Here is a 21,003-nt window from a genome sequence, read left to right as displayed (position 1 = left end):
TTAGAATACTTGTTTGAAAAATCAATTGACAAATTGATTAAATAAAATGATATTTTTAAAGTAATTTTATTGGGTAAGAATTTTGTTTTTAATAACTACTCTATTCCCTAATTTTTATTAAAATTAACAAATTCTTATTCCCAAACTAAAACCCACAAACCCTAACCGTAACCTAACCTTATCCACCGCCTCACCGCCACTCACCCAGTGCCATCCCCTTCCCATATACACACTAAACACACACACCCTAACCTAACCTTATTCACCGCTTCACTGCCACTCACTCACCACAATCTCCTTTCCATATACACACTAAACACACACACACACAAACACATCAGAAAAAGAGAAGAGAGGGAGTGCCGAGGGAGTGAGGGAGAAGAGGGAGGAGTCACACCGCCATCGCACTCGTCACGCCCCGCCGCGACCAGCTCGCCATCGCGCCACCTTGCCACCAAGTTGCCGTCGTCGTCACCGACGGGGGAGGCAGAGTGAGAACGAAGCACGAGTTGATGAGATACCTTCACGCACTGTCGTTGTTCGTGGAGCTTGCTGTCGTCGCCGTTCAAGCAACTACTGTTGTCGTCACATGCGATACCGCCAAAGCTCCCTTCACCACCGTTGACACCGATCTGAGGAGAGGGAGAACGACGAAGAGGAGCCGACGTGGGAGACACAGCGCACGAAGAAGAGGGAGAGAGGTCCGAGGCTGAGCTGGTTCTGTCACCGTCATCTACCTCCATTACGGCCAAATTATTGTGCCGCTGTGCTTGCTGCTGTGTTACCGCCGGAGCTTATGTCATCGTTGTCAGAGTTCTGTGGCCACCGAAACCACCGTTGGGGTTGCCGCTACTGGGCTTAGTTGGTTCTTCTTAATTGCGGTAATCGTTTTCGTTTTGAAAAGTCCTTTAGTCACTGTTCTGTTATCTTACGCTGAGGTTTTGCAGCGTTAATTGCTATGAGATTGAGTTTTGGTTATTATATGTTGCCATTAGAGTTGATGTGCTTGCTGCAAAAGTGTTTTGGAGCTAAGGTTGCGACTGCTGCCGTTGAGGCCGAGAGAAAATGGAGTTTTGTCGCCTAGTTGAGTCGCGATCGAGGCAGGGGCACTTTTCTTAAACTTATTTTATTTTCAAGAGTTGTTACAAGTGGATACTAATGAAAAAATATATTTTTGTGATTTTGTAAGTCTTATGGATTGAATTGAGTTGTTCTGGATGAATAAAATTGTTTGATTGATTGATTGATTGAAAAAGTTGAATGTTCTGAAATAGTTGGCTGATGTTATTCAATTGATTTTTCTTGAATTACTTGAAGAGATTTAATGTTAGAATTTAGTTTAATTTTGAAAATTATTTGATTTTAGAAAAGATCCAAAACTGGAATTGGTTTGGTTTGGAAGAGATTTACTATTGAAAATTAGTTTGATTTTGAACTGTGTTTGATATCGAAATTTGATTTGATTAATGAAAAGTATTTGACATTTGGAAATGGTATGATTAATGAAAATTATTTGATATTTGGAAACGGTTTAGAAGGATTTAAGGAATGTTTCTATGGGACCTGAAAAGGGTAGCAGAATTCGAATTTTAGAGGAGATGCTGCCTAAATTTTTATAAAATTAGAGATTTCGTTTAAAGTTATTATAAAGATTTGAATTTTTTTAAGGATTTTATAATTTGATTTTAAGTTATTCAAAAAAGGATTACGTTTTGAGTTTGCTTTATTTAGAAAAGAATGAATTGTGAATAAGGAAGTGCAGAAATGATGATTTGTAAGTGAATAAGATATGTGACCCCGGCTAAGAGGCAATGGCGTTGTCCACTTGCTCCAGGAAAGGGATGAGGAAGAAGAATATTGAAAACTGAGTTTAAATTATGAAATTAAATGAATATAATAAACGAGGTGTGATTGTGGTTGATTGATGATGAGTATGTCTGTGTTTTCTCTCTAGTTGTAAGGGTGACATCCTATTCCCTCTAATGGTGACAGGGCACATAATCCCTTTAATGGTGACAGGACACATAACCCCTCTAATGGTGACAGGGCGTTCTCCCTCTAATGGTAATCCGATGTGCTGAGAAATTTGTGCACAACAGAGAGACAATGCCCGGGTTAGCTACCGAACATGTTGGGTTGGCTGTATAACCAACAAATTAGCTCATCAGCCATAGAGCAGACATGTATCATATGCATTTGTATGTTTTGTTTGAGTTTGAATTTATTTTGGTTTGCCTAATTACTTATCTATTATTAACTGCTATCTGAGCTATTTGCTGTATCTGCTTCTTAATTGTGTTTTCCTTGTTTGCATTGTATGTGTTTGAACAATTGAGAGATCTCTCATACTGGTGGTGGTGAAGCTGAGGATTGTTTCCTAATGTGATATTGATTGTTGATTTGATTGAATTGCTTGGGCCGGAGGCCGTGGTTGATTATGTGATAGGCCGGAGGCCGTGATTGGTTTTTGATTAAGATTTAGTAAAGTACCAAATTCCCAAAATTTCAATAAAAAATTAAAATACCCATTTTTTCTTTCTCTCTACCAATGTTCCTAAATCCCATTTTCTCACACTTATATGATGCATACTCTCACTAGCCTAAGCTAATCAAAGATCCAAATTAAGAATATTTATTGTTTTTCACTTAAGGGTAATGATGTGCTAAAAGCAAGAGCAAAGGGGTTAAATAGGATAAACATTGGCTAATAATGGAAGATAAAAGGGTAAGGCTATTTGGGTAAGTGACCTAAATTGAAATCAAGGTTTCAATTATGTAAATACATTCATACACCAAATATTGGACATAAAGAATTAAACAAGTCAAAGAATGCAATCATAGAGAGAGAATAACACACAAGAACAAAATAGTGGTTAACATGATGCAACCACATATTAAAGCTCAAATCTCACTTGGTTGTGTTGATAAGAGGATATTTTATACGCTTTTTAGCATCATTTTCATATAGTTTTTAGTATGTTTTGTTTTAGTTTTATTAAGTTTTCATAGGTTTTAGTGAAAAATTCACATTTTGGATTCTACTTTGATTTTTTTTTGTTTTTATGCAATTTCAGGTATTTTCTATCTGAAATTGAGGAGCTGGAGCAAAAGTCTGATTCAGAGATAGAGAAAGCACTGTAGATGCTGTCTAGATATGACCTCATTGCATTTGAAAGAGCTTTTTTGGAGCTACAAAAGTCCAAATGGTGAGTTCTCAACGGCTATGGAAAGCTAACATCTAGAGCTTTTCAGAAATGTATAATAGTTCATACTTTGCTTCAGAATTAAAGGCCCAAAACTAGCATTCAATGCCAGCCTCATGCCCTATTCTGGCGTCCAGCGCCAAAAGGAGAAGAGACCAGTATCCAACGCCCATAAAGGACTTCCTAGCCAGCATTCAATGCCCTAGAGTCCTCATAGCACATGGATCTCATCAAATCTCAGTCTAAACACTCACGAAGTGGGTCTCGGAAGTGGATTTTAGCACTAAAAGACTATTTTACCCTTTTTATGTAATCCTTAGTCAGTAGTTTAGTATTAAAGGGAGAAGATCACACTTGTTTAGGAGCTCTTCCAGCATATTTCATTTTTCACATTGTATTTTCTATCAGTATGAATTTCTAAACCTCCTAGGTTGAGGGGAGGAGTTCTACTGAGTTTTATGGATTAATAAAAGTATTATTGTTTCCTTTCAATTCGTGTTTGATTCTCTATTCTAAGATGTATCTTCATTCTTCATCAATATGAATGCGTTGAACTGGCATAAGGTTATCACATTCTACATGGGTTCAGAGTGAGTCTTTATTCGGACAATGATGAACCACTAGCTTGATTATACAACTCTTAGACAGCTAATCCACGACTTTGTTAGGGACTTCTCGAGATATCAGTTTAGCCGAGGTATGGGGAGATTAGGGTCTTTGTGGTAAAGGCTAGAACACAAAAGCGCAACATTCTCTGATTCGGAATATTCAACCTTATCTGTAGAGTTTTGAGTAGGATCATTAAGGAGAATGGACAGCAGGAGCTTCACCCTCAATCAGAATGGATCCACACTAACCATGGGGTTCAGATCTAGAGGAGCATTGGCGACCTCTCAACTGGCGTTGATTACATACAGCCTGTCATAGAAGAAATCATTCACAGTTGAAGAAGACAGTAAGACCAGAATTAATCTAGAAGAACAAAGCATCTCCAAGTCTTAACCATCTTCTTATCATTGCAAACATATCAACCTTGTTAAGTTCTCTGTATTTCCTTAATGCGTTTAAACAACATACCTACTTCTTCTATCTGCCTGACTAAGATCTACAAGATAACCATAACTTGCTTAAAATCATAATCCTCGTGGGATCGACCCTGGCTCGCTCAGGTATTACTTGGATGACGCAGTGCACTTGCTGGTTCAGTTGTATAAAATGTGGGAATTCGTGCGCACCATGTGTGTTCTATAAAAATTCTAAACTCAAATCAATGGGATGTCCTATAAAATTGTCTTGGAAATTAATTATTTTGACTAAGCTTATTATGTATATATATAATGTGGTTAGATGAAAAATAAAAAATCCTAAGTTCTTTTTTTATTCACTATCAATCCAAATCATCATACACATATAGGAAAGTAAACTAGATCCAATAATCACATTATCATATCACAACTAAAAGCTAAAAATATATACAAACCAAAATATGCCAAAACTAGAATAAGTATCTAAAATATATACACACCACAAATAAAAAGTGTAATAAACTAAAAGGTACTCAAAATAGAAGAATATATACACAAATATCCGAAAAGCATAATAAAAATCAAGATAAAAGTGTTTAAAAGGAAAAAGTTTCACCCAACAACCGATTTCGTCGGTTGGTGCACGAAATTAAACTTCGCACAACTGAACCAACAAGTGTACTGGGTCGTCCAAGTAATATCTGAGTAAGTCAGGGTTGATCCCACGAGGATTGTGATTTGAAGCAAGATATGGTTATCTTGTAGATCTTAGTCAGGCGGATAGAAAAGTTATTTGATTGATTAAAGCGCATAAAAGGAAAATAAAGAAAATTTTACTCAATTGATGGTGAAAGAAATGATAAGAAGATGGTTAAGGCTTCGGAGATGCTTAATTCTTTTGGATCAATTTGGTTTTTCTGTCTCCATCAACTGTGAATGATTTCTTCTATGGAAGGCTGTATGTGATTAACGCCTTTCTTGAGAGGTCGCCAATTCTCCTCCAGATCTGAACCCCAAGGTTAGTGCAGATCTAGTCTGATTGAGGATGAAGCTCCTGCAGTCCATTCTCCTTAGTGATCCTACTCAAAACGCCACAGACAAGGTCAAATCTTCTAGATCAGAGAATGCTGCGCCTTTGGTTCTAGCGTTTCTGGATCAGAGAATGTCCTTGCTGGCATTCAACGCCAGCTTCCCTGGGTGAGTGAGCATTAAACACCCAGTAAGGGGTTTCTCACTGACGTTCAGCTCCAGAATGGTTGCCTGGTTGGGCGTTGAATGCCCAGTGAGGGGTTCCTCACTGGCGTTCAACGCCAGAAAGCCTTCCTGTTTGGGCATTGAACACCCAGCCAGTACTCCCTGGCTGGCGTTCAACGCCAGTTTTTCTGCCAGGATGGGCGTTAAATGCCCAGTGAGGGCTTCCTCACTGGCATTTAACACTAGGCTTGCTGCCATTGTGGGCATTGAACGCCCAGTGAAGGCTTCTTCACTGGAGTTCAATGCCTTCCTATTCTCCTCTAATTCGGCCTCTACCTCCTTGGTTATGGCCTTGCACTCTTCTCTAGGATAAACCTCAGTATTACTAGGAAGAGTGTCTGGAGGAGTCTTAAGGATCCTCTTTCTCAATTGACCAACCTATACCTCCAAATTTTTAATGGATGACCTTGTTTCATTGATGAAACTATGGGTGGTCTTAATGAGGCTGGAGATTAGAATGGCTTAGTCAGAAAGGCTCTGCTTAGAGGTCTCCATATTCCCTTGAGAAGATGAAAATGGTGGTCTGTTGTTAAACCTATTCTGGTTCCTACCACCTTGATTGTTATTGAAACCTTGTTGAGGTTTCTTTTGGTCCTTCCATGAGAGGTTAGGATGATTTCTCCATGAAGGGTTGTAAGTGTTTTCATAAGGCTCTCCCATGTAATTCACCTCCTCCATGGTGGGTTGATCAGGATCATAAGTTTCTTCTTCAAGAGAAGCTTCCTGAGCACTGCCAGCTGCAGTTTGCATCCCAGTGAGATATTGAGAGATCATGTTGACTTGCTGAGTCAAGATCTTATTCTGAGCCAGGATGACATTTAGAGTCTCAACTTCATGAACTCCTTTCTTCTGAGGGATCCCATGGTTTACATGATTCCTCTCAGAGGTGTATATCTTATAGATAGAAGTTGTGATTGAATATTGTGAATATCATAGTGCCTAATTCAATTTTGTCCTAATTGTTCACGTTAGTTTTTGGATGTTTAAAATTAGGAATAGAACTAGAAAATTTTTGAAATTGCATCCATCACATCATACATACATGTAGGAAATAATTTTGGTGAAAAACAACAAAGATTTCCAAGAATTTTGCTTTTAGGGAATTCTATTGAATTAATTTGGAAAATTATTTTTTAAACTTGCTTGAATGAATTTTTGTGGAATACAAAAGAGAGATAGAACAAAGAACCTCGTGAGTTGTTGAGCCTATAATGAGTGGTTGCATATTTTAACCACTATTTTGTTCTTGTGTGATATGCTCCTTCTATGATTGTGATCTTGGTTTTGCTTGATTCTTTATTTCTGATAATTGATGTTTGAATGCACTGAGCATGATTAAGGCCATCTTTGTATAGTTCACTAACCCATATAGACTTACCCTTACATCTACCTTTGCTAACCCCTTTTGAGCCTTACTTACCCCCATTGTTTTTAAGATCACCACATCACAACCTTAAGCGGAAGACCATGATTTACCTTGAATTACATCTTTGATTAGCTTAGGTTATGGTGTGTGTGTCATTCTAGTGTGGGGGAAATCTTTAGAAAATATTGGTATGAATAAAAAAGTTTGTTTTGGGTATTTTATTGAAAAAAAATTAAAAAATGGGTGCACATTCATGTATCAACTTGCTTTAACCATATACATTTATCATAAAAAAATAAAAAAAATAAAATATAGAGAAAAATATAATATAAAAAAAGGGGACAATAGTTTCCCCAAAAGAAAAGAAATGAATAAGGAATGCATGTACGGATTTGAATGAAAAAGCATACATGAATGTATGTGAAAAAGAAATGATGGAAGGTTAGGAGTGCATATTTTTGTTATTGGATTGATATAGGTTGAGTTGGATACCTAAACTAATCAAGAATTCAATCTTAGTCCACTTGGCCATATCTATCCCACCTTGACCCTAACCCCATTACAACCCTGATAAGTCCTCATGATAATTGCATTCATGCATCACATGTTTGTTGATTGTTAGATGAAAAGCAAATCCTTGAAAGCATGATTAGAGGAGACTTGAGTGAATTGACCCTAAACACCGAGTGATTAGAGTGCATACACTCCTAGTGAGGGTTCAATTAATTCTATGTTTTCACACCTCGTATCATGTATATTCTTGCAAGTTGCTTCATTTTGAAACTTGAATAAATTCTTTATATTTTTTATTGCACTGAATTATATTTTTGCTTAGTCCTATATGTCTATACTCTTGCTTGAAAATTTGTTTGCTTGTTTTCACCAATTTCATAGGATACTATAGTATAGATAGATATAGATAGTATATAGTATACTTGCATGCATATAGATAGTTGCATTTAATAAGTAGTTACCCTTGATCTTTCTCCTTGTTTGAGTTAGCATGAGGACATGCTATTGTTTAAGCGTGGGAGAATTGATGAGTCCATATTTAACGATATATTTTGGCTTAATTTGAATGAATTTCATCACACAAACTCACATTTATTCACTTAAATAGCATACTTTTGTGTTTCATCCTTAAATTAAACCTAAATGTGAAAACATGTATTTTTGTGCTTAAATTAGTGATTTTAATCTCACTTTTATTCTATTAGATGTCGTGATGTATTTTGTGAGTGATTTCAAGTCATGGAGGCATGAATAGTTTAGTAAAAGTGGAAGATAACATGTACTAAGGAAAAAGCACATGAAGAAAACAAGGAGGAAGCACACACTGGAGTGTGTGTGTGCGCACAATCCTACGTGCGTACACACAAGAAGGAATTCAGTATGTGTGCTAGCGCACAACCTTCTGTGCACACGCACAAGTGAATATTCAACGAAGTGTGTGTACGCACACATCTGTGCGTATGCACGGGTCCCTGCACGTGGATTCATTAATGAAACATGTTATCCGTGATTTTTGGGGGCTTTTGGCCTAATTTTGGAAGGCTTGATGCTGAATGGGAGTGCTATATGAAGGGGAAATAACCACATACGAAGGCATTAGCTTACATTAGGTTTTATTAGATTTTAGATTAGTTTTAGGAAGCTTCCATAGATAATTTAGGAGTTGGAGTAGTGTACATAAGCAAATTTTCTCTTAGGGTTTATTAAATTTTCATTGTAACATTTTATAGTTTCAAGTTTTCATCTTAGATTTTGATCAACTCTTTTATATGTATTCTTTAATTTCTCTTTAATTACATCACTTTTACTTTTATTGTCTTTGATTCAAGTACTTTGTTAATATTTGCAATTTTAAGTTCTTGAAATTTTGATTAATGAATTTAGTGTTTTATGGTTTATAGTTGCTTGATTGCTTATTTATTGTTGATATTGTGAATAGTTTGGATATAGTTTTCATTTTCCTTTACAATTTCTCGTGTTTTGGTTATATGCGCACCAAGTATTTGTGAAAATACCACTTGGTAATTTTGAGTAGATTTTCACACCTTGGCTTTGGATTTGAGTTCCTAGGATACTAGAGTCATAATGTCTGACATTTAGTGGTAATTCTTAGGTAGTTAATTGACTCTTATTTCCATTGATGCTAGCTTTTTACCAATCAATTTGGTAAGTTAGCTAGGACTTATGGATTAAGGTCAATTATGCTTGCTAGACTTACTCCTCGATGTTAGGGGTAGACGAAGTGAGATTGACTCATCATGGTTGCCATAGTTGTGGTTATGGCGAAGATAGGATTCCTTGGATCCTTATTCCCAAGTCAAGTCTCTTTATTGCATTTATAGCATTTTCACTAGTTTTTACCTTGTTTCCTTTCTACTTGCATTAATTTTTTTTTATCATTTGTTAGGTCTTTTATATCTTAGTTCTTTTAATCTTTCGTTCTTTGATTGCAAAACCCCTTTGTCCTCACAACCGAAAGTGTGACACTTCAATTGCATTCCGAGGGAGAACGACCCGAGATTTAATTACTCTCGGTTATTTTTGTATTGGAAAATTAAACTTTGATGGTTGAAATTGGTTGCCGGTTTGATCTATATTTGCAACGAACCGTTTATTCTTCTATTGCAAAATTCTGAACCGGTGCAAATTTCCATCCACCAGTAACTGTGAGAGAATTATTATTACATTAAGAATTTTGTTAACAAAGAAACAAGTAAGAGGATTAACTGAATTATAATCAAACGTAAAGTACCTAGTAGAGTTTTCCTTAAACGGATTAGTTGAACCCTAGGATTGAACCTTGTGTGTTTTGGAGATTAAGATTGCCTAGTGGGTTCATGTCTCTTTATGTAGTATCTATTTAGAACTATTGCCCTACTGAGAACCTTCGGATTCTCACCCGTTGTAAAAATTTCTATTTTTCAGATACATGGCATGATTCACTTCGCTGAGTGTGTAGGATTCTGTTGGTAGAAGCGAAGAAGACTTATATCTTTCTGAGATTTATTTTGTACTTAGTATTTATTCTCCATTTTTGAAAAATGTACTGTATATTCCTCTTACAAGGTTTTATTTTGGAGAAATATGATGCTATTTTGTACACTTTCTGGTTGTAACATTCTAGCCGGCATTTTATTCGCGGGTCAAGACTAGGACTTATTATGTATCTTATTTTGAATCTTATATATGTATATATCTCTGTTGTTTTTGTACGTGATGTCACACCCTAACTTTTAGCACCTCAAGATCGCACTAAAAGTCCAAGGGCTACTTACCTCTATTTCTTTAATTATATACTATGTTTATTTAATATTGAGCCTTCGTGAGTACGAATCGAAAGTTGAATTAAATTAAACTTTAATAATCATAAAATTAAGTTAAACTTTAATAATCATAAAATTCTATTTCATTACTTTTTGTAAAATAGTTTTCTTAAAAATAAAATCTTAACAAATATAATAATTCATAAATAATTTAACTATTTAATTTTCAAAAACTTAGGATGTTACATTTTACCCACCTTACAAAGATATTCATCCTCGAAAATTGATATAAGATGAAAAAGATTCATACCAACTTCCCTTTCAAACATGTCAAAGAAAAACAAAAAGATTTGACATGTTCAATTTTCAAACTTGATAAAAATAATATCGTGTGAAAATGATTGAAAAATTGTAGTGTGGTGCAGAAGTTGTATGATAGGTTTAATACAAATTAAACTTAGAATCCAAGGACTTGAAATTTTAACAAATAAGCTCAAGTTTGAACAAAGAAATCTAAAATCTAGAAAGAAAAAGGTTGAACATCACGGATAATAGTTACAAGAATTCAAAAAGATGAGTAGAATCGAAATCAAACAGGAGTGCACAAAATACAAAGTCCTTTAGAAGGAGAGTTAAATTGTACCCTAAGGAGAAATCTGAGAAAAGAAACTTGGATAGGAATAATAAAACAAAAGGTAGCAAAAAAAGTCGAAGCAAATTCTAGCTGAATTATCAGGTTCACAAATATAGATAACCAAATTCAATGTCAATATTTTCGAAGAATCAAAGATTGATTATTGTCCCAAATCTAGCTCAAGATCCAAGGGTACAAGATTGAAGAAAAGTATGAACAGTGATATAAATTGATACTCCAGAAAGATTCAAGCAAACACTCAGAAATACAACTAAGCAAGGATATATATGAAGAACGGAGTATATCTACAAGATGATCAGATCATGGTTCAAAAAAGAAATTCGAAACAGGGAACTTCAACGAGAATAGCAAGAAGGAGTGTTGTGCTAACTCACGCGACTCAAGCAAGATTCAAAAGTCAAAACTAGGCAAGAAAAGCAACCTCTAACGTTCCTAAACCTTGTGATTCGCCTTACCTATTACTTCTATTTCGTCTATGATAACCTGTTAGTGTTTCCATGTACACAAATCATCAGCATTACGTAGGCCAAACCTAATACCATGAGAGATGTAACAGTCAACCAACAGTAGTAATTAATAGACAATCATGCATTTGAAACTCAAACTCTTGTCATTAGGACAAGTCCTACTGCATGATAGACACTCAGAGTATGCAATGAAGCATAGTCAGTCTATTCCCAAGGCTCTAATAGGAACAAACTGCTCTGGTACCATAATTTAACACCCTAACTTTTAGCACCTCATGATCGCACTAAAAGTCCGAGTGCTACTGATGAGCGGATAATTTATACGCTTTTTGGCATTGTTTTTAGTATGTTTTTAGTATATTTTAGTTAGTTTTTAGTATATTTTTATTAGTTTTTAGTTAAAATTCACTTTTCTGGACTTTACTATGAGTTTGTGTGTTTTTCTGTGATTTCAGGTATTTTCTGACTGAAAAGGACTGCAGATGCTGTTGGATTCTGACCTCCCTGCACTCGAAGTGGATTTTCTGGAGCTACAGAAGCCCAATTGGCGCGCTCTCAACGGCGTTGGAAAGTAGACATCCTGGGCTTTCCAGCAATGTATAATAGTCCATACTTTGCCCGAGATTTGATGGCCCAAACCGGCGTGGCAAATCAGCCTCAGAATTTCCAGCGTTTAACGCTGGAACTGGCATAAAACTTGGAGTTAAACGCCCAAACTGGCATGAAAGCTGGCGTTTAACTCCAGAAAAAGTCTCTACAAATGAAAGCTTCAATGCTCAGCCCAAGCACACACTAAGTGGACCCAGAAGTGGATTTTTATGTCATTTACTCATTTCTGTATACCCTAGGTTATTAGTTCACTATTAATAGGATCTTTTGACATTGTATCTGTACCTCATGACACTTTACACGTTTCTCATTGTATCTTCTACGGCATGAGTCTCTAAACCCCATGGTTGGGGGTGAGGAGCTCTGCTGTGTCTTGATGGATTAATGCAATTACTACTGTTTTTCATTCAATCATGCTTGCTTCCATTCTAAGATATCACTTGTTCCTAAACCTGATGAATGTGATGATCCGTGACACTCATCATCATTCTCAACTATGAACGTGTGCCTGACAACCACCTCCGTTCTACCTTAGATTGAGTAGATATCTCTTAGATTCTTTAATCAGAATCTTCGTGGTATAAGCTAGAATTGATGGCGGCATTCAAGAGAATCCGGAAGGTCTAAACCTTGTCTGTGGTATTCTGAGTAGGATTCAATGACTGAATGACTGTGACGAGCTTCAAACTCCTGAAGGCGGCGCGTTAGTGACAGACGCAAAAGAATCACTGGATTCTATTCCGGCTTGATTGAGAACCGACAGATGGATAGCCGTGCCGTGACAGGGTGCGTTGAACATTTCCACTGAGAGGATGGGAGGTAGCCACTGACAACGGTGAAACCCTTGCATACAGCTTGCCATGGAAGGAGCCTTGCGTGCTTGAAGAAGAAGACAGTAGGAAAGCAGAGATTCAGAAGATGGAGCATTTCCAAAACCTCAACCTGTTCCCCATTACTGCAGAACAAGTACTTATTTTATGTTCTTTTACTTTTCACAATCAACCTTGATAATTATTGATATCCTGACTAAGATTTACAAGATAACCATAGTTTGCTTCAAGCCGACAATCTCCGTGGGATCGACCCTTACTCACGTAAGGTATTACTTGGACGACCCAGTGCACTTGCTGGTTAGTTGTGCGGGATTGCAGAGTGTGATTGCAATTTCGTGCACCAGCTACTTACCTCTATTCCTTTAATTATATACTATGTTTATTTAATATTGAGCCTTCGCGAGTACGAACCGAAAGTTTATTTCAAGATTCTCAAATTCAAGTCTTATCCCCTCTAAAAACCAAGATAATAAAAGACGAGGGGAAAATAATTTCTAAAAACTCAACTTGTGAAAATCATCTTTTATGTTCCTGTAGCTCCGCAATAAACCTTTGCACCTGTAGCTGAAAGGGGGTGGAGATAGGGGGTAAGAACTGGAGAGTTCTTAGTAGGGTTGGGGTTAGAAGTTAAGTTCCTTTTGTTATTATTAACCAACTGCAACTAACAGCAGAACACATATAAGTATAAATAATAAAAGAACACAGAAGTCAATCAGTCATGCAGCACACACACACAATCACAGAGTTACATAGCTTAGGGATATGCGCAAACAAGCATGATGCATGTCTATCCCTAGTGAAAGTAATGAGCTTATTTGTCAGTTTCGACCCACAGCCGATGCAATCCGACTCCCAAGTCAGATAAAGCATTCCAGCGGCATAACCTCTGTAAGGTTCCAAACTCTTGCAGGCGCTAATACTCCAGCTGAAGCATGTGCCCCTTTCTCTTGAAAGCCATTCCATATTTACGGGCGTCCCCACAGAATCATTCACATACAAAGCCCACGACTTAACATTTTTACATCGGCACCATAACTATTTACTTTCCGTTACGCTCGCATGACCTTTTAATTATTCTCATAATCACACGTGCCAATTTATCTTCTCTTTTTCTTTTCAAAACAAAACCATCTCTTTGTGACATTCTCCAAAACCTTTGAAACAATTTCACTTAAACCAATTCTTCTTTCAAAAGACAAAGAAAAACTATTTATTAGTTAAACGTCTCAACAAGACTCTAGACTTTAGAAGAGTGACAATCAATCTCATTTCCTTAAGTTAATTAGAAATTCTTTACAATCATTGTTTTCTTAAATTGAATTTAATCAAATAAAGCTTCTAAATCAAATCAAAACAAAATCATTCAAATCAGAAGTTCCGAACCAATTTCAGAACCAAAACTAATCCCAGTTTCATCTTTAAAACTAATTCTTTAACTTTTTTCAAGATGTCACAAAACGAAATCATTCAATCAAAATTCAATTACTTTTAAAGTTCACTAAAACTCCTCCGAATGAAATTTTTAAGTCAAATTCAAAACATAAACCCTTTTTATATTTAAATCAACCTTAAAACATAATACTTTTTTTAAATAACGTAAAATCATAAAATAATTCTTTTCTAAATAAATCGAACTCAAAACATATACTTTTCTTAAATGAATTAAACTCAAAATATAACTATTTTCTTAATAAATCAAAAATCAAATAATACAATTTCTCAAATCCAATCTTTTTCTAAATAACATTTCAAACAAAGCCTTGGATTTTATAGAAATTTCGGCAGCATCTCTCCTAAAACTCGGACTTTGCCACTCTTCTCAGGTCTCATCCAAACCAATTCTCAAACTATTTCAAATCATTTCCAATAAATCAAAAACCAAATCAAAAACCATTTCTAATATCAAAACATTTATAAAATCAAACCAGTTAAAAATTAAACCGCTTCCAAAATCAAACCATTTTCATATCTCACATCATATCACAATTCATCAATTCATTTCTTATTAAATATCAATGTCATCATCAAATCTTACCACTTCCACTTAATCACCAACAACATTTCAGCCCCAAATTCCTCAAAATAATTCGGTTCTTGGCTGCACTTAAACAGACCGAAACCCAAACTAATCACAAATATCAATATATAACAAAAAATCAACATAAATTCAGTCAAATTCTATCAGCAATCAATCACAACATCAATTCACTTATCCAATACTAATTTAACCAGTGAGAAATTACCAAAACCCTACCTCCGTACGAAATCAAAATACTCGAAACTCCAGAGAAGCTTTTCGACCAAGTTGTTGAAGAAGAAAACGTCAGAAATCGTCTGTGCCTCCTACAACTCTAATTGGCTGAACTCAAGGGGAAAGGAGCTATGTCACCATCAACTTCTACCGAACAAAAGTGACGCCAACGCGTAGAGGAGGAAGATACAAATACTTTTATCGGATTAGATTTTTTATTAGAATTACGAATATCAAAAAATCGAACGCCAAAAATTTGTGTTTCTATGAAAATCTCTCTCGGTCTTTCTCTTTCTTTTTTCCTCTCATGGCTTCGTTGAAAAATCAATGAAGAAGGCTAAGGGTTAATTATGATAATGTATATTAGGGAGGGTTGGGTGTCACTAAAGGGCTACATGTCGCGTTTTTAAGTTGTTGAGCGAGCGATTCAAATTATAAATATCTTAAACGGATAATTATAAAAGTTGGATATATTAAAATACAAGTAATAATATATATGAGTTACTAATATAAATGACATTAGCAACATAACAATAAAAAATATACGATAAATTATTAGCAAAGTTATGTTTCCCGAAAAATACCGATATTTACTCATATCGGTGGATATTGAATTTGATAATGATATATTAACTAAATTTTATTTTAATCAAAGCAAATAAAAAATATTAATGATAGTAATAATAATTTTATCATTTTTCAAAATATATTGTTATAATAAAAATTATATAAAAATTCTAATTAATTTAATTTTTAGTTATCAAAAAATCAATTATATATGTTAAATATTTTATTATAAAAAAATTATATAATAACTTTAATTTATCAAAATTCAAATAAATTATAAAAATAAATTCAATTTTTCTTAATAAAATAATTTTTAAGAAATAGTTTAAATTAATAAAATAAATATAAATAAGTTAAACTTTAATAATTATATAATTCTATTTAATTATTTTTGATAAAATAATTTTTTTAAAAATAAAATCTCAATAAATATAATAATTCATAAATAATTTAACTATTTAAATTTCAAAAACTTCAGATGTTACACGTGATGTTTCCGCTTTAACATTTTGTGTGTGAACGGCTCTTGCTTTGTTTTTCTTTTCTTCACAAACTTTTAGCTATATTATTATTCTTTAAATATTATGTATGTATTTTTTTTAGGTATTATAATGCTTCACTATCTTTAATTATGACTATAGTATAAAATTTTATGTGATAAAGTGTTATGTTTTAAATTATAAAAATTTAATTTTAAATTTAATAAAATTATAAAAATTGAGAGAATAATTTAACTAAAATAATATTAGCATTAAATAAAGTTAGTTGCTGACGATTGGGATGCACCTTTATCTGCAATACAAATTAAATTGCTTGATTTCTGACCCAAAATAAAAAAATATTTATTTTTAAATAATAAAATAATTTATGAATTTGTAATAAAATATTTTATTTCTTTTTCAAATAATTTGATTTTTTTATTGTGAATTTGTATTAAAATATTTTTGAAATCCTGATTTGAAATAAATTGAAATTTAAATAATTATTGTGTTCAAAATTATTTATGTAAAATAAAAATTTATTTTATTTATTAATTAATAAAATAACTTGAGGTTACATTTTTAGCTTTTATTTATCATAATTTTTCTTTCCCACCAATAACGATTATCAGACCACTACTGTTGCTAAACCACTATTGGACTGTGGCTTGACCTATACGAAATGATTAATATCTAAAGATAACTGTTACGGTGAGTAACCGGAGATTAATAGTATGGATGGCGTTGGCTAGTCCAAATGTATGAAGGAGGAGGGCTCCAAATGATTCTGCAACTCGGGAGGCTCCGTCCGACTTGTTTGTGTGAGGAGAGGGGGGTGGTACCTGCAAAGACACTCCGATGCCTAAGTTAGCAAGAGTGTGAGCAGGTCTAGAGAGTATTGGACTTAGAGATACCTGAGGGGTGTCAGTGTATTTATAGTGGTGAGCCAATAACCACCGTTGGAGTAGTGCCATATCTTTAGGGTGGTAACCGTCCCATTATCTTAGGGAGGTTAAGATATGGCTTGATGAAGCGGTTAGAGAGATTTTAGGGGCGGTTACTCATTTGAATGAGTGTTTATCTGCCAGCTAATCTCGTGCCCGACTTCTCTAGGACAGGTCGTAGTCAATACCGACTTCTTGACGCCAGGTCGGTGCGTAGTAAGGCTCAATCCTCTGGACTAAGCCTTTCTTTTGGACCTGGGCCTTCATTGTTGGGCCAAGGTATGAACAGTGCCCCTACTTGAGCCCAAGATCTCTTTAGGGCTTGGGTTCAAGTATTTAACTCGGGTTCGTAGCCGACTTTCTTGGGGGAAACACGGTTTTTAAACCGACGTGATTTTCGTGACCTTTTGTTTCTGACAGTTACGTCTATTCAAGCGTCGTGTCCGTTAGGAACGTACTTAGGGATTGATGGCTTCGGTAACGGTGCACTCTCATTAATGACCGCTCCGTTTTTACCATTATGCCCCTTAGTATGTTTATAAATATTTTCCCTCTCTTTCCTTTTTCTGTTTCTGCAATCTTTCGAATTTCTTCTTTCTTCGTTCGTACTGCATTATTGCCTTTGGAGACTTCTGCTTCTTCCAACCTTCACTTTCGGATAAAGGTTAGCTTTTCTTCTTTCATGACATGCTTTGCGTTTGCATGCTTTTATTTTGTGGGTAGATAGGTTGGTTTGTAGATTTTGGCTTCGTATCTCCTCCCTTTAGAGACCATATTTTTGATTTTCTTTTCTTTTTTCTTTTTGTAGGTTTTTGTCACCTTTTATAAGAAAAAAAAGAAATGGCTTCTGTAGATGTTCTTTCTCAGTGGGTTGATGTCACAGTCCTAGGGGAGGAACCCTTGGTCGACGCTGAGTTTATTACTCATCTTCGTACTCACCACGGGATTTGTACTTTGGAGGAGGACGAGCCAAAATATGAGTTGGTAATCCCGGGTCCGGAAGACCGGGTTTGTTTTGGGAGGGCCAATGAGGCGGCCCCTCATTTTTTCTTTATGTACGAATGTATGATCACCTGTTTGGGTGTTTTTCTACCTTTTTCGGATTTTGAAATATCTATTCTGCACTACTGTCGAGTTGTCCCTACCCAACTTCACCCCAATTCTTGGGGTTTTCTGAAAATTTATCAATTTATTAGTCACGCTTTGGACTTTCCGACCTCTTTGAGGATTTTCTTCTTTCTTTTCCACATGACTAAGCCCTTTAGTGGGCTAAATAACAAGCAGCAATGGGTGTCTTTCCGAGCCATACAAGGTCGGAGAATTTTCACCCTTTTTGACGAATCCTTTCATGACTTCAAAAATTATTTTTTCAAAGTGCAAGCCGTAGAGGGTCACCATCCCTTTTTCCTGGATGAGAATTCTTCCCCTCGCTTTCCCCTCTATTGGTTGGAGGCCTCCCCTTGCGAGAAGTACGGTCTGGATGATCTGGACGAGGTGGAGGCGGCCATTGTGGGGTTTTTCCGAGAAGTGTGGGGGAGGGCCCCATACTTGGACACTAGGAAATTCCTTCAGGGGTCGCCGACCTTTGTTCGGTCACAACTAGGTAGTATATGCATTTCTTTTTTCTGACTTGTATTTGCCGACTTGTGGTTTGCCGACTTGTAATTTGCTAATTGTTCCTTTTGCAGATATGGCAAGGAAGAATGCACAGGAATCCTACCAGAGGGTTCAGGAGGCTAAAGCAAAGTCCCGGGTCAGGGCTGGTGGTGCCAGGGCAATCATCTCTCCACCTCCTCCTCCTCCTCAGAACGTGGGGACTCCCTCTCAGCCCATTGTGATTTCTTCTTCAACCTTATCTCGACCACTCCCCTCCGCCCGACTTCTTCCTGAGCCAGAGAAGAAGAAGCGCAAGACTTTAGAGTCTGGCTCTTCTTTTGATGGTGGGGTTAAGGCGGATGCTCTTGCATTCGTCCGAAAGAACATCTATCCTCATATAAGTATGGATGATGTTTCTGTTCGAAACCACCTTACTATTCTGGCTGAGAAGAGTTTTAGGGCGGCGGGTGTTTGTGGCAAGCTTCTGGATATTTTTTGAGAAGACTCCTCTCAGCTCTTTGGGGGTAACCTCGAAGGTTGAGGAGCTGGAGGGGAGGCTTCTTTCTTACCAGGAGCATGAGAGGGAGTTGAAGGAGGAGGTCGTCAAGCTGAGGGCGGAGAGAGATAACCTTCGGGAGAAGGAGAGCAAGTTGCGGGCCCAATGCAACATGGAGGCAAGTTTGAGGAAGACAGCACAGGAGAGCTATCAGAGTTTATTTCAAGATCTTGTGTCTGTGAAGAAGGATTTGTTGAATTCTCAGAATGCGTATGCCGAGTTGGAGGACTCTATCGCTGATGGTGCCGAGGAGTCTTGGAGGATTTTCCTGGAGCAAGTCAGAGTTATCGCTCCCGACTTGGATCTTTCTCCTTTACATCCTGATAAAGTTGTTATTGATGGTACTATCGTGGATCCTCCTGTCCCCGTAATCATTTTCGAGTCAGAATTGAAGACTCGGGGGCAGAGGATCATTCAGTCCCCTCCTCGTTCTAAGGATGCTCCGAGTTTTTCAGTTGTTCGTCCGACTTCCTCCTCATCTCCTGTGGATGCCTCTCTTCCCTGTCCTGGTGGCGCTCCTCCTGATTCTGGTAGTGGTGATCCGTCTACTCCTCTGCGGAAATAATAATTTTTTATGGCTATATGAGGGCTCGGCCTGTGAGTCCCCCCTTTTTTAAACTCCTTTATATGTTGTTTGGTGGCATTTGAACAATTTCTTTTGGCCTTTTAAGGCCGTAAACAAAATATTTCAGCAAGTGCCCTTTTCGAATAAGGGTTCTTTAAATTAACAAATAAGTACCCTTTTTTGGATAAGGGTTTAAGTTACTTTATGCGTGTATGCTTTTCTGATTTCGACTTTTTAAAGCCCCCTTGATCTTTTCCGAAAAACCTTTCCTATTGGCTCGTCTGTTTTTCCGAGCCTTTCTGTTTAAGGACTTTTAGGCAGCCTTTAAACTTCTTCCTAGGTTTTTCAATCTCTTTTTTGTTATTCCTTACGCCCAACCACGTTTTATTGGGTTTTTATGACTTAGGTTATTTCTGCGATGCGTTTTTTATTCTGCTCGGTTTTTCACTCCGACTTCTGAGTCGAAGTGTTTTCGAGCTTTTCTACTCGGAATCTTGTTTCGGCTAACGAGTCGAGTTGTTTCCGAGTTTTTTACGATCAGCTTATATAACCTCTTTACGCCGACTTGTACCTCGTCGTTTTATCCTGACGACCATCTAGGTCGGTTCATGGGATTTTCACGTTTTGTCGAGCTTAAGTCGGCGCGTTTCGTAGAAAGACATAGAAAAATAGAAAGGAGTTTATAAGAGATAGATAAAAAAGATCTTTATTAATTGGGGAGGTACCTTCTTGCTACTAAGGGTTTTAATAGCCTATTTTTCCTTAGCCTCTACTATGATGCCTCGTTAAAAACCCTTCTCCAGAAAAAACCCTTTATTTTTGGAAAAAAATCATGAAGTTGGGAAAAGAGTACATCAGGGAGTAGAGTTCGCTTTTAACTGTAGTACCTTTTCATATTACAAGCATGCCACGACCTTGGTAACTCAGTGCCGTTCAGGTCAGTTACTTTATAATAACCTTTTCCTAAAACTTCATTAACTTTGTATGGTCCCTTCCAATTTGCGGCGAGCTTTCCTTCTCCTGATTTGTTGACTCCAATGTCGTTTCTGATTAAGACCAAGTCATCCGGGGCAAATGTTCTTCAAATGACTTTTTTGTTGTACCTTGTAGTCATCCTTTGTTTCAATGCTGCTTCTCTTATCTGGGCATCTTCTCGGACTTCAGGGAGCAAGTCGAGCTCCTCTTTGTGTCCCCGTATGTTTCCGACCTCGTCATGGAGAATTACCCTTGGGCTTTGCTCATTGATTTCTATTGGTATCATGGCTTCTACGCCATAAACTAGTCGGAAAGATGTTTCTCCCGTGGCGGATTGGGGGGTTGTCCTGTAAGCCCATAGCACTTGAGGGAGCTCTTCTGCC

Source organism: Arachis hypogaea, chromosome 5 (genome assembly GCF_003086295.3).
Source record: "Arachis hypogaea cultivar Tifrunner chromosome 5, arahy.Tifrunner.gnm2.J5K5, whole genome shotgun sequence".
In the NCBI taxonomy this organism is placed as follows: domain Eukaryota; kingdom Viridiplantae; phylum Streptophyta; class Magnoliopsida; order Fabales; family Fabaceae; genus Arachis; species Arachis hypogaea.
The sequence above is the reverse complement of the archived record's forward strand: the minus strand, read 5'-3'. Positions refer to the sequence as shown.